This window comes from Lathyrus oleraceus, chromosome 6 (assembly GCF_024323335.1).
Source record: "Lathyrus oleraceus cultivar Zhongwan6 chromosome 6, CAAS_Psat_ZW6_1.0, whole genome shotgun sequence".
In the NCBI taxonomy this organism is placed as follows: Eukaryota; Viridiplantae; Streptophyta; class Magnoliopsida; order Fabales; family Fabaceae; genus Lathyrus; species Lathyrus oleraceus.
The window spans coordinates 205,249,064-205,261,683 of NC_066584.1; the positions used below are offsets into that span (position 1 = coordinate 205,249,064).

Below are 12,620 nucleotides of genomic sequence, written 5' to 3' on the forward strand. Positions count from 1 at the left end.
GTAGGCCGGAGCTGACTGCTGGGATAAACTACTGAGGACTTATACTGAAATGATGATTAAGGCCATGGTATATGGGGTTTCGGGAATGATTCATATATTCATGAAGTCTATCGTGCTAAAACAATACTGATGTTTCAAAAAGTTCTCCCAAGTCACCGCATCCTTACTCAAAACCCGTCTTTAAAACCCAAAAACTTTCAGAATAACACTGTTTTCTTTTGCAAAAAAATTTTGGTAGGGCTAAAGGTATGAGGAGATAAGACTGTACTAAAGATACACTATATTGGTGACTCGTCAGACTCATGCATTATCTAAGACACTTATACTAAAAGCAAAATGAAATAAAGTAAACAAAAAAAGAAATAAAAATAAACAAACTATCTAAAAACAGCAAAGAAAAGCGATAAAGTCTCCTCCCACACTTAAATCGAACATTGTCCCCAATGTTTCGAAATAAGATAAGGGGGGAGTCACCTGACATCCTACTGCTGACCACTGGTGCCTTCGCCATCCTGAGGTGGATGACGTGATCGGGTACGACGACGGTCTCTCTGATCCATCCTGGCCTGTAAGGCATCCTGAGCAGTCCTCACCTCTCGAAGGTTACCCAAAATGGAACCTTGAGTGGCTTTGATGAGTGCAGTATGTTGACGGTGGTATTGTTGCTGACGGGCTTGCGTATTTATGATCGTAAGCAAGGACTGCAAAACAGTGTCATAGGATCTTTCTGTCCTCCGCTGCGATTCTTGCATGAAGCTCGTGTTATCCGCCAGTTGTTGTTGGATGGTAGAGAGTAGGTCGTCACGCCTTTGCTCTCTAGCCATATGGTCACACCACATCTCCTCTGTAATATAAAAGCCAGGAGCAGAACCTGCAAAATAAGAAGATGGTGTGGTGTATGGTTGTGAAGGATGATGGGGGGACACATGAGGTACGGGAGATCGCTCTCGCCGATCATATTCTTCATCAGTGTCGTGTCCCTCCTCATCAGGAACATTAGGAGGAAGTGAACCCAAAACAGGTGGAGCATCTAAAACGTAGGTCCAATTCCTTTCATCACATACATCACTACGTCTAGTGCATGGTAAGATAACAGATGGGCGTATTTGTGATCGTAAGCAGGGACTGTAAAACAGTGTCATAGGATCTTTCTGTCCTCCGCTGCGATTCTTGCATGAAGCTCATGTTATCCGCCAGTTGTTGTTGGATGGTAGAGAGTAGGTCGTCACGCCTTTGCTCTATAGCCATGTGGTCACGCCACATCTCCTCTGTAATATAAAAGCCAGGAGCAGAACTTGCAAAAGAAGAAGATGGTGTGGTGTGTGGTGGTGAAGGATGATGGGGGGACACATGAGGTACGGGAGATCGCTCTCGCCGATCATATTCTTCATCAGTGTCGTATCCCTCCTCATCAGGAACATTAGGAGGAAGTGGACCCAAAACAGGTGGAGCATCTAAAACGTAGGTCCAATTCCTTTCATCACGTACATCAGTATGTCTAGTGCATGGTAAGACAACAAATGGGATAGCTACACCATGAACCATAAGCACATAGCCTCCTTCTCTCCTCAATCGGCATAATTTCACATCTCTCAGAAATTTTAGGTTGATTGTGCGAGGAGGTAAGGGACCTAGGGTAGCTATCTCATTGTTCAGGTTAAGCGCCCGAGCAATAGACGTAATGAGTCCTCCGAAAACAATCGGTCCCGCTTTGTTTAAAGTTAAAGCCATATGTGCGAGCATGAACGGGACCGAGTTAATTATTCTATTTGTGAGGCTTCCTTGCAAAAATAGAAGCTCTCGAGCATTGACCTTGTTTGGATTCTCCCGGCCAAAAATAGTACATGCCAACAGATATCTAAAAACTCTGATGGTCGGGTTATGGATGGTCGAGGCGAGAATTCCTTCAAAAGAATTTATAGAAGTGTTTGACAATCTCTGCCAGAAGGAAAACACCTCGACCGACCACTCTGAATCCAAAGGGCCCTCACAAATAGCACCGTCCCCATGAGGGATTCCTAAAAGGCCTGCTAGTGTGTCGGTACTGAATTCATATTCAACAGCAAACACTCTAAATCGGACAGTACCAACTGTGCTAGCAGTGTTAGGATTCACAATATAGATTAAAGAACTTAAAAATTCGATTGTCAATCGCTCAAAGGTAGGTTCTTTGTTTGAAAAGATATTATGCAAACCTAAATTATCTAATAAATAAAAAATGCTATGGTAGATACCCAAATTGTAGAGACAATTTTCATCGACATACCTTGTCGGGAGGATCTCCCGATTTTGCAACCGTTCGATAATCTTCCTCTGCCTATCTCCCGGTTTCCCTTCACGAAGGATGAATCCATTAAACTCCATTATGTAGCTCTTGCAATGTGATGAAGAAGATGAAGATGGGTTGTAAAAAGGTTGGATTTTTATGAAATTCGACGGATGAAGATGAAAATGGAAGTCGGGAAAATGATTTGTATGGTGTGAAGATGAGAAAGTTGGGAGCTTTTGTGGGGTTCAAGGGCTTTTTCGGAAGGTGAAAAAATGGGTTTTGAAGGTTTGAAGGTGTGAAAATGGTGAAGAATGGGAGTCTGCCCGGAGCTTATACAGACGCTGTGGCGGGCGCCACAACATCTATGGCGGGCGCCACAAGGCAAAATTCGGCTAGGCCGGATTTTGGTCATTTGGCTTGGGCTTCTCGTTCTCTTTTTGGTTGGGGGGTCCGGATAGCATTTGCATTGTATTTTCCTAGCGACATAAGGCTTGCATAATTTTATAAAAAATAAAATTTAAACATTAGACTAAAAAATAAATAAACAATTAATATAACTAAACTATAATAAAAACATAAATATAATAAACAAACATAAAACATATATATATATATATATATATATATATATATATATATGTAGAAATATCAATGTGCTAAACATAGTTAAGAAAAATATCCCAAATGCAATGATATAAAATAAGTTATGTAAATGCGAAAAATATAAGCATAAATGAGACAAAATAAAATGAGATAGTAAGATCATATAGTAGGGGGTTCGTCTTCCTGAGTAGATCCACGGAGCATGGCTATCTCTTGGCGAAGCTCGGCGATCTCCTGGTATAAACAGTCAGCCTCGGTAGCGTGTGTGAGATCAGATACTCCCATATGTAAGGTGAGGTCAGCCACCTCCTGTCTAAGCCCGACAATCTCTCTACGACACTCTGCGATCTGGGTGCAGATGTCTGGAGTCTGCAATGATAAATTGTTAGAGAATACAGTGATTCTGGGCGAAGGCGGTGTAGGGGTATACTCAGCAATATGTGGGGATCTCGGCTCCTCGATAGTCTCTCCCTGGACCTCCAAGGCATAACTCTAGTTAGCTGGATCATGCACACTAGTCATCATAGGATCAGGCAGTGTAAAATAATGAATCGCCTCGCTATCAACCAGCAATCTGAACTGACTTAGGTGGAAGGAGGATCTCCTCATCAACCCTCTGGTCAAATAAAAGTCGATATCCATGGTAGTGTACCCACAGAAGGTCCGGAAATGTAACAGCTTGCGAGATAGACCTAAAGCGATAGCAATCTGTGTGACGATCCCTCCTACATGAATGACTCCTTCGGTCGATCTGGAAACACCGTTGAGGCCACACAACAGAAAGTTCCCACATGCTACTGGGCGAGACTGGGATGCACAAAATAGTAGGAAGATCTCCTCCTCACTTAGTAATGTCTCAGCATCCGGTCTTCCTAGGAAGGAATGTGCTAGTATCATCTGGAAGTATCTAAAAGCAGGGTTATGTATAGCCTGGGACATCTGCGTAGAAGGATCCTGACTCCCTCCACCTGATATATCACTCCATAACTTTTCCACCTCCTTACCCAGAAAGTATCCCATAGGTGTCTCAGGGATAGCTTCAGGAGTGGTCTGGAAACCCAATAGGTCACCGAACTCTTTCTGGCTGAAAGAATACTCAACTCCAAAGAGCCTGAAAATAGCATACCCATCCAGTCCAGAGTACGGGTCATAATCAAATGAACTGAGGAACTCCAATGTCAAGTTTCTGTAGGTGTTACTCAGGTCGTCAGCGAACTCGTCCCAATGGAGTTGGTGGCTCAGAAATCGGATACTCGGCTCGATACCCAAGGCTTCCATGCAGTGCTGATCTGGATAGTGTGTGGGCGCCATAGGGCACTGATAAAGAGCTATGTAGCTCTCTCTCTCTCTCTCTGAGCATCACCTCTATAGGCTACGTGCATATCGTCGAAGTCCTATATCCTGTAAAAGTTAGGAAAAGGGATCCTAAAAATACAAACCATTCAAATATTTAGTCTCGATGAAAATATGATATAAATAAAATAAAATAAAATAAAATAAATAAATGCAAAAAAGTAAAATAAAATAAAAAACCATGGGTTGCCTCCCAAGCAGCGCTTGTTTAACGTCATTAGCTTGACGATCAAAATTTATACACCTGTAGTAGTAGGAATCGGTGGATCAATCAGAGTGTGGCTTGAGTAGTCTGTTGGAATGTCTCCTCCTTCGTAGAGCTTTAGTCTTTGTCCATTTACAATGAATGGACTATAGGTTTCGTTCTTGATTTCTACGGCTCCGGATCTCAGAATCTTGGATACTTCGAAAGGGCCAGTCCATCTTGAGCGTAGCTTCCCTGGGAAGAGTCGTAACCTAGAGTTGAAGAGGAGAACAAGGTCGCCTATATTGAAATCTTTCTTTACTATTCTTTTGTTGTGCCAAGATTTTGTTCTCTCTTTGTATATCTTGCCATTCTGGTAGGCAGATTGCCTAAGTTCTTCTAGTTTGTGAATGTCAAGGATACGCTTTTCTCCAGCGGTCAGGTAGTCTAAATTCAAAGTTTTAATGGCCCAATAGGCCTTATGCTCTAATTCGAAAGGTAAGTGACAGGATTTTCCATAGACTAGTTGGTAGGGAGTTGTTCCTATAGGGGTTTTGAGAGCGGTTCGGTAGGCCCATAATGCTTCTTGAAGCTTCTGAGACCAATCTCTCCTAGAGATAGAAACAGTTTTTTCTAGGATTTGTTTTATCTCCCTATTGGATACTTCTACTTGGCCACTAGTCTGTGGATGGTATGGTGTTACTACTCTATGCCTAACTCCATATTTTCTTAAAAGTTTATCAAATATCCTCGATATGAAGTGTGATCCTCCATCGCTTATGACTAAACATGGTGTTCCAAATCTAGGGAAAATATAGTTTTTAAATAGCTTGATCACTACCCTAGTGTCGTTTGTGGGTGCAACTATAGCTTCAATCCACTTAGACACGTAGTCTATAGCTACTAAGATATACCTGTTTCCTAAGGATGGTGGGAAAGGTCCCATGAAATCTATCCCCCATACGTCGAAGAGTTCTACTTCCTGAATGTTTCTTAGAGGCATTTCGTCACGCCTTGAAAAGGAGCGGTTCGTCCCAGTAAAAGTTTCTCACATCGGTGAAGAACTTCTTCTTGCGGTGGTAGTCAAGATCAGGGGGTACGATATCAGCAGCTAGGTAATTAACGAAGTCTACATACCAGGGTACGTTACTTACTGCTAAGGAATTTTGGAAGTGCTCATGAGGGCTTAGGTTATCATCTTCAATGGTTTCTAGTCTAGCTATCAGTCTATCGTAGGCAAAATCATCATTTATGGGTACTAAGTCTGGTTTTAGATGTTCTAGCCTAGAAAGGTGATCAGCTACTATATTTTCAGTGCCTTTTTTATCTCTTATATCTAAATTGAATTCTTGTAGTAAGAGAATCCATCAGAGTAACCTGGGCTTGGCATCCTTTTTACTTAATAGGTAACGAATGGCAGCATGATCGGTGTAAACTATAATTTTTGCTCCTACTAGATAAGACCTAAATTTTTCTATAGCGAAGACTACAATGAGTAATTCCTTTTCAGTTGTTGCGTAGTTAAGTTGGGCAGCGTCTAGGGTTCTACTGGCATAATAAATTGCATGTAATTTTTTATCTTTCCTTTGTCCTAGAACGGCTCCAACTGCATAATCACTAGCATCGCACATTATCTCAAAAGGTTTTGACTAATCAGGGGGTTTCATAATAGGTCCTGATACTAATGCTTGCTTTAAAAGATTAAATGCGTCATTACATTTTTCATTGAAAATGATTTCAGCATCTTTCATTAAAAGGCCAGTTAAGGGTTTAGTTATTTTGGAGAAGTCCTTGATAAAACGCCGGTAGAATCCAGCATGTCCAAGAAAACTTCGGACTTCTCTGATAGTTTTTGGTGGTTTTAGATTTTCTATAACTTCTATCTTAGCTCTATCTACCTCTATACCTTTTTCCGAAACTATATGTCCTAAAACAATTCCTTCGGTCACCATGAAATGACCCTTTTCCTAGTTTAGCACGAGGTTTACCTCCACGCATCTCTCCAGGATTTTCTCAAGGTTAGCAAGACAATTTTTGAAATCAAATCCGCAAACCGAGAAATCGTCCATAAACACTTCCATGATACCATCTAGGTAATCTGCAAAGATTGACATCATGCAGCGTTGGAAAGTAGCTGGGGCATTACAGAGGTTGAATGGCATTCGTCTGTAGGCAAAAGTTCCATAAGGGCATGTAAAGGTAGTTTTTTCTTGATTTTTGGGGTGGATAGGTATTTGGAAGAATCCAGAGTATCCATCTAGATAGAAGAAGTAAGAGTGTCTGGCTAGACGCTCCAACATCTGGTCTATAAATGGTAAAGGGAAATGATTCTTTCTGGTTGCTTTATTTAATTTTCTATAATCTATACACATCCGCCATCCTCCTTCTAACCGTTTTGCTACATGTTCGCCTTTATCATTTTGCACGACTGTGATGCCTCCCTTTTAAGGTACTACATGCACAGGGCTCACCCACTTACTGTCTGAGATCTGATAGATTATACCTGCCTCAAGTAACTTAAGAACTTCCTTTATAACAACATCACTCATTATAGGGTTTATTCTTCTCTGATGTTCTCTGGAGGGTTTTGAATCTTCTTCGAGCGAAATCCGATGCATGCATACGGATGGGCTTATACCTTTCAGGTCAGAGATATTATATCCTAAGGCTGAGGGATATCTTCGTAAAACTTCTAAAAGTTGGTTTGTTTCCTCTTGGCTCAAGGTAGCACTGATTATAACTGGACGATTCATCTCTTCATTGAGGAACTCATATCTCAGGTTCTTAGCCAGTTCCTTAAGTTCTAAGGTTGGTTTCTTAGGGCATGGCATAGGATCTGGGTTAAGGGATAAACATTCGTAAAGGTTATCATTGATGTAGGGTTTCTTAAAGTCATCCTCTTCCAGTATGAGAGTTGATGGTAACTTAATTGTTTTTATGATTTCTTCTTGTTCTAATTCCCTAATGCATTCATCAATGATATCTATGGCATAACATGCGTCTCCCATCACAGGTGCCATAAGATATTTCGAAAGTATAAATTCTATTTTCTCGTCACCTACCTCAAAGGTCAACTTTCCTCTCTTGACATCTACTATGGCTCCTGCAGTTGATAAGAATGGTCTACCTAGAAGGATCGGTATATCATTGTCCTCTTTGATGTCCATGACAACGAAGTCATTAGGGATAAATAACTGACCTATCCTAACAGGGACATCTTCTAATATTCCTATTGGATACTTGACAGATCTATCGGCTAACTGAAGTGACATCTTAGTAGGCTGTAATTCTCCTAAGTTTAACCTCTCACAAACTGCTAAAGGCATTAAGCTCATACTAGCTCCTAAGTCTAGAAAAGCTTTTTCGATGACATGACTACCCAAAAGACAAGGAATGGAGAAATTTCCAGGATCTTTATCTTTTTTGGCTAACTTATTCTCGGAAATAGAATTACATTCCAATGGCTTCGGATCGTCGAGTCTACGTTTGTTGGTAAGGATGTCTTTGAGAAATTTTGCATAAGAAGGTATTTGGGTGATGGCTTATATGAAAGGGATTTCTACATGAAGTTTTTCTATAACTTTAATAAATTTTTGATATTGGTTGTTGATCTGGGTTTGTTTGAGTCTTTGCGGATATGGTATAGGTGGTTTATATGGCGGGGGTGGTACGTAAGTTTTATCTTTAGGTTCTTCCCCTTTTTCTTGACCTTCCTGTTTTTCAGATTCCTCTGGTTCCTTTACTTCGTCCGGGGGTTTGGTATATTCCTTAGAAGTTTTGGGTTCACTCAATCTTGGGTTTGATGGCTCATCATAAGCGTTCCCACTTTGTAGGGTAATGGCATTGGCTTGTCCTCTCGAATTATGTTGAGGTTGTCCAGGGAACTGTCCTCCAGGTGTGGTATGAGGGGCTTGGTTTAAAGCTACCTGAGAGATATGGGTTTCAAGCATCTTGGTGTGAGTAACTATTTGGTCAACCTTGGTTCCTAACTGAGTAATCAGTTCGTTAACGTGAATGTTTTGGTTCATGAACTCTTTGTTTTGTTGGGTTTGAGCAGTGATAAAATTTTCCATAATTTTCTCAAGGCTCGGCTTTGGTGGTACAGGTTGCATAGGTTGATTTGGTCTTGGGGCTTGATAACCAGGTTGTCTCGGAGGTGCATTATTTTGGATAGGGTTATTGTTCTTATAGGAGAAGTTCGGGTGATTCCTCCATCCAGGGTTATAGGTATTCGAGTATGGGTTCCCTTGGGTGTAGTTCACTTGCTCAGAGTGGGTTTCGTTTAATAGACTGCATTCTGCAGATTGGTGTCCTTTGGTTCCACATATCTCACAATCCGATGAAACTGCGGCTACAGTATTCGGTTTTATGCACATATGCTCGACCTTAAGGGCTAATGAGTCCATTTTAGCTTGCATCATGTCTATAGAGCTTAGTTCATGCACTCCTCCTTGGGCTTCCTTCTTCTCAACTGTCGCTCGTTCGACACCCCATGATTGATGATTTTGAGCCATATCTTCGATGAGGGCACTAGCTTCAGGATAAGGTTTGTTCATCAGTGCTCCGCCTGCGGCATCGTCGATGGTCATCTTAGTGTTATAGTGAAGTCCATTATAGAGGTTTGAATGATTAACCAATTTTCTAAACCATGATGTGGGCATGCTCTTAACAGTTCTTTATATCTCTCCCAAGCTTCGAACAACAATTCTCCTTGGTTCTGGGTAAATCTAGTTATATGGTTTTGAAGAACGGCGGTCTTACTTGGGGGAAAGTATCTAGCAAGGAATACTCTTCTAAGGTTATCCCAAGTCGTAATGGAATTGGGTGGAAGGGAATCTAACCATGATAGGGATTTATCTCTGAGGGAAAAAGGGAATAATCTTAAACGAATTGCCTTAGGAGAAGCTCCATTGGTTTTAAAAGTGTCTGCTAATTGGAGAAATTTTTTTAAATGTTGGTTTGGGTTCTCAGTAGTGAGACCTGCGAATTGTCTCTGTTGCACTAGTTGTAACAGGGAAGGTTTAAGTTCGAAATTATTAGCTGGGATGGCTGGGTTTACTATACTAGAACTAGGTTCTTCGTTGGATGGTTGGGAGAAATCTTTAAGAGGTCTTTGGTTTTGATCTTCGGCCATCGCTCTCCTAATTCTATGAAAGAATAAATGTGCGCGAGCGTAACGTTCAGGTTCCGCTAGAGGATATACTAAGCTTCCGGTGCTGCGAGCTTTTCGCATTGACCGGCGGGTAATAGCCTAAGTCTAAACGATATAACAACAGGGTATGAAATTTGACGAAATTGGTCCCCGGCAACGGCGCCAAAAACTTGATGCGTGCTTTTCGCAAGTATACGAACGCGTCAGAGTAATATAAAAGATTGCCGAATCCACAAAGAGCAAGTGTCAATCTATCGTAATCTATTGTTATGGTGTTTATCAAAGGTAATCAAAATAGGGGTTTTTAGAGTGTGCAATGAAAAGTAAAGTGTTGAATAAAGTTCAATTAATAAAGGCAGACTCGAATGTAATTCACATAATCAATTAATAATCCAAGTACTTGATAATAGAACTACTTATGGGCAGTGTTTCCTACTTTGAAAAGAACCAATTTAACAGGAACTGTCGCTTTCGCGTATTCAGAACTGAGTTGTACTCCCTAATCAAACCCTCTTATTGTCACTTATAAACCTATTTTAAAAAATATATTATCTTGACTAAGTTGAAAAGTATTTTAACCTGAATTTCTTAACCAAAAGAGGTTCTCACAAACCAGACTCTAAACTTATAAACGCGTCCGAAAATAGTTTTAAAATCTCTTTTCTTCTTAAGTTAAAAACTCCTAATGAACTAAACAAAGCCCTTTCGCTGTATTTGAAATAGTTAGAAACAATTAAGTTTAAATAGACGTTGGACGGCTTTCGATCTTACCCAACGGAAATTAAGTGCGGGAAAACTTAAGTAGAAAGTTAAAATAGCCCTTAAGTGTTTCTACGAACAATTGTATGGATTATCGGTTCAATTACGATCCTTACATGCTAACCTTATAGATTTAGTTAGACATGGTAAAGTAAAGGTGCATTTTAATTTAAATAAAAATAGTGCGAGTGCGGAAAGTAAATAAAATTAGTGCGAGTGCGGAAAGTAAATAAAAGTAGTGCGAGTGCGGAAAATAAATGAAATTAGTGCGAGTGTGGAAAATAAATAAAGTAAAGTGAGTGCGAGAAATAAATAAAGTAAAGCGAATGCGAGAAATAAATAAAGTAAAGACAGTGCGGGAAAGTAAAGTAGATAAAGGTAAAGCAATAAAAACCTGCTCCAATCGGAGGGTTGAATAAAATGCAAAGCGGAAATGAAAATGGCGGCAGGATTAACTTCCTTCCAAAGTGCTCCAAACTCGATTAGAGACTCGATCACATACTTGATTACACAATTGTGGTAACACCCCAATGCGAAGCGATTACCACTTTAAAATACTGAATATATGCCTAAGTGAAACTAAGTTTACTCTAAGATTGAATCTTCTCTAAGTTTGGATGATTAAACAAATGAAAACGAGTTTGTATTTATAGGCAAGTAAAATGATGGAAATGACAAGGATGCCCTTCAGTTTGAAATTGGGAGGGAAAACTTTTCCTCTTGTGGCGCCCGCCACAAGTCCATGGCGCCCGCCATAAGGCAAAATTGTGGCGCCTTAGTGGAAGTATTGGGGAACATGGGAGTTGAGGGAAGTTGAGTTGTGACACGTCATGGTTGGTCCTATGGCGCCAGCCACAGTGGGAGCCACAAGTGTAAAATGCTGAATTTTAGTCTTTTTAGCTCATTTTCACTCGTTTTCTCGATCGGGGCTCCGATTAAAGTAAAAACCTGAAAGCAAAGAGAAACATAGTAATAACACAACAAAATAACAATAAAACCACTAAAATGCATGCGAAATCGGAGTCAAAAATACGGTGAATTTCAGTGTCATCAATAGCACTGAACTCCTTTTCCTTCTTTGGGCTTTTCTTCTGACCTTGTTCTTCTTCCACTATTGTTGGATTTACTGATGTCAAATGAGATGTTCTTGACATTGGCCTTAGATCTTACATCCGTATTTTTCATAAGTCTGTTGAATTGTCTTCCCATCATTGCTACCTCATTTGCCAGATCTTCATCAATGTCTTGATCACCTTCCTCATCTTCCCCGTCAGTGTTTGACATGAATGCTATGCTCTTGGATTTCTTTTAAGATCCATCACATATTCCCATATCAAATGTTTGGAGGGATCCAATTAGCTCATCAACTCTCATATTTGAGATGTCTTGAGATTCTTCTATGGCTGTCACCTTCATAGCAAATCTCTTAGGGAGTGACCTGAGTATTTTCCTTACTAACTTTTCATCTGACATCTTCTCTCCCAGAGCTCCAGAGGCATTGGCAAGTTTAAGGATATTCATGTGAAATTCATGAATATTTTCAATCTTCTTTCATCCTTAAATTTTCAAACTTGGTAGTGAGCAGCTGCAATCTAGACATCTTCACTCTAGAGGTGCCTTCATGAGTGGTCTTGAGAATGTCCCAAGCATCTTTAGCCACCTCACAGTTGTTTACCAATCTGAAGATATTCTTTTCTACTCCATTGAATATTGCATTCAATGCTTTAGAATTTCCAAGGGATAGATCATCCTCCTCCTTGGACCATTGTTCTTCAGGTTTCTTATCAGTTGTGGCTTCTCCATCCTTAGTAACTACTGGATGTTCCCATCCTGTTAACACAGCCTTCCAAGCCTTATTATCAAGAGATTTTAGGAAAGCTACCATTCGAGGTTTCCAATAGTCATAGTTAGATCCATCGAAAATTGGTGGCCTGTGAACAGATCCTCCATCTCTCTCTATGGTACCAGAAAGTATCGTCCCTAGATCTCACCCAGAACCAGAGCAGGATGCCTGCTCTGATACCAATTGAAATTCTGGTATCAGATATGAGATGTTGAAGGTAATGTCACGACACTAATATCTGAATATTGCAAAAAGGATAAAGATAAAGAATGGTATTGCAAGAGACACAAGCAATTGTTAACCCAGTTCAGTGCAACTCACCTACGTCTGGGGGCTACCAAGCCAGGAAGGAAATTCACTAAATAGAATCAGTTCAAAGACTCTCAGTACACTCCACAAGTTACAGTCTTTTTCACCTAATCTCTACCCGTATGATTTCTACCTAAGAACTCTTAGA

General features: G+C 40.4%; 1 non-coding gene across 1 annotated transcript; it reads left to right on the forward strand.

Moving 5' to 3' along the window:
- Window positions 1-9,052: 9,052 nt before the first annotated feature.
- LOC127099901 (small nucleolar RNA R71) lies at window positions 9,053-9,159 on the forward strand. The gene has a single exon (XR_007794363.1). It is a non-coding gene; the product is annotated as a small nucleolar RNA R71 (small nucleolar RNA).
- Window positions 9,160-12,620: the final 3,461 nt, after the last annotated feature.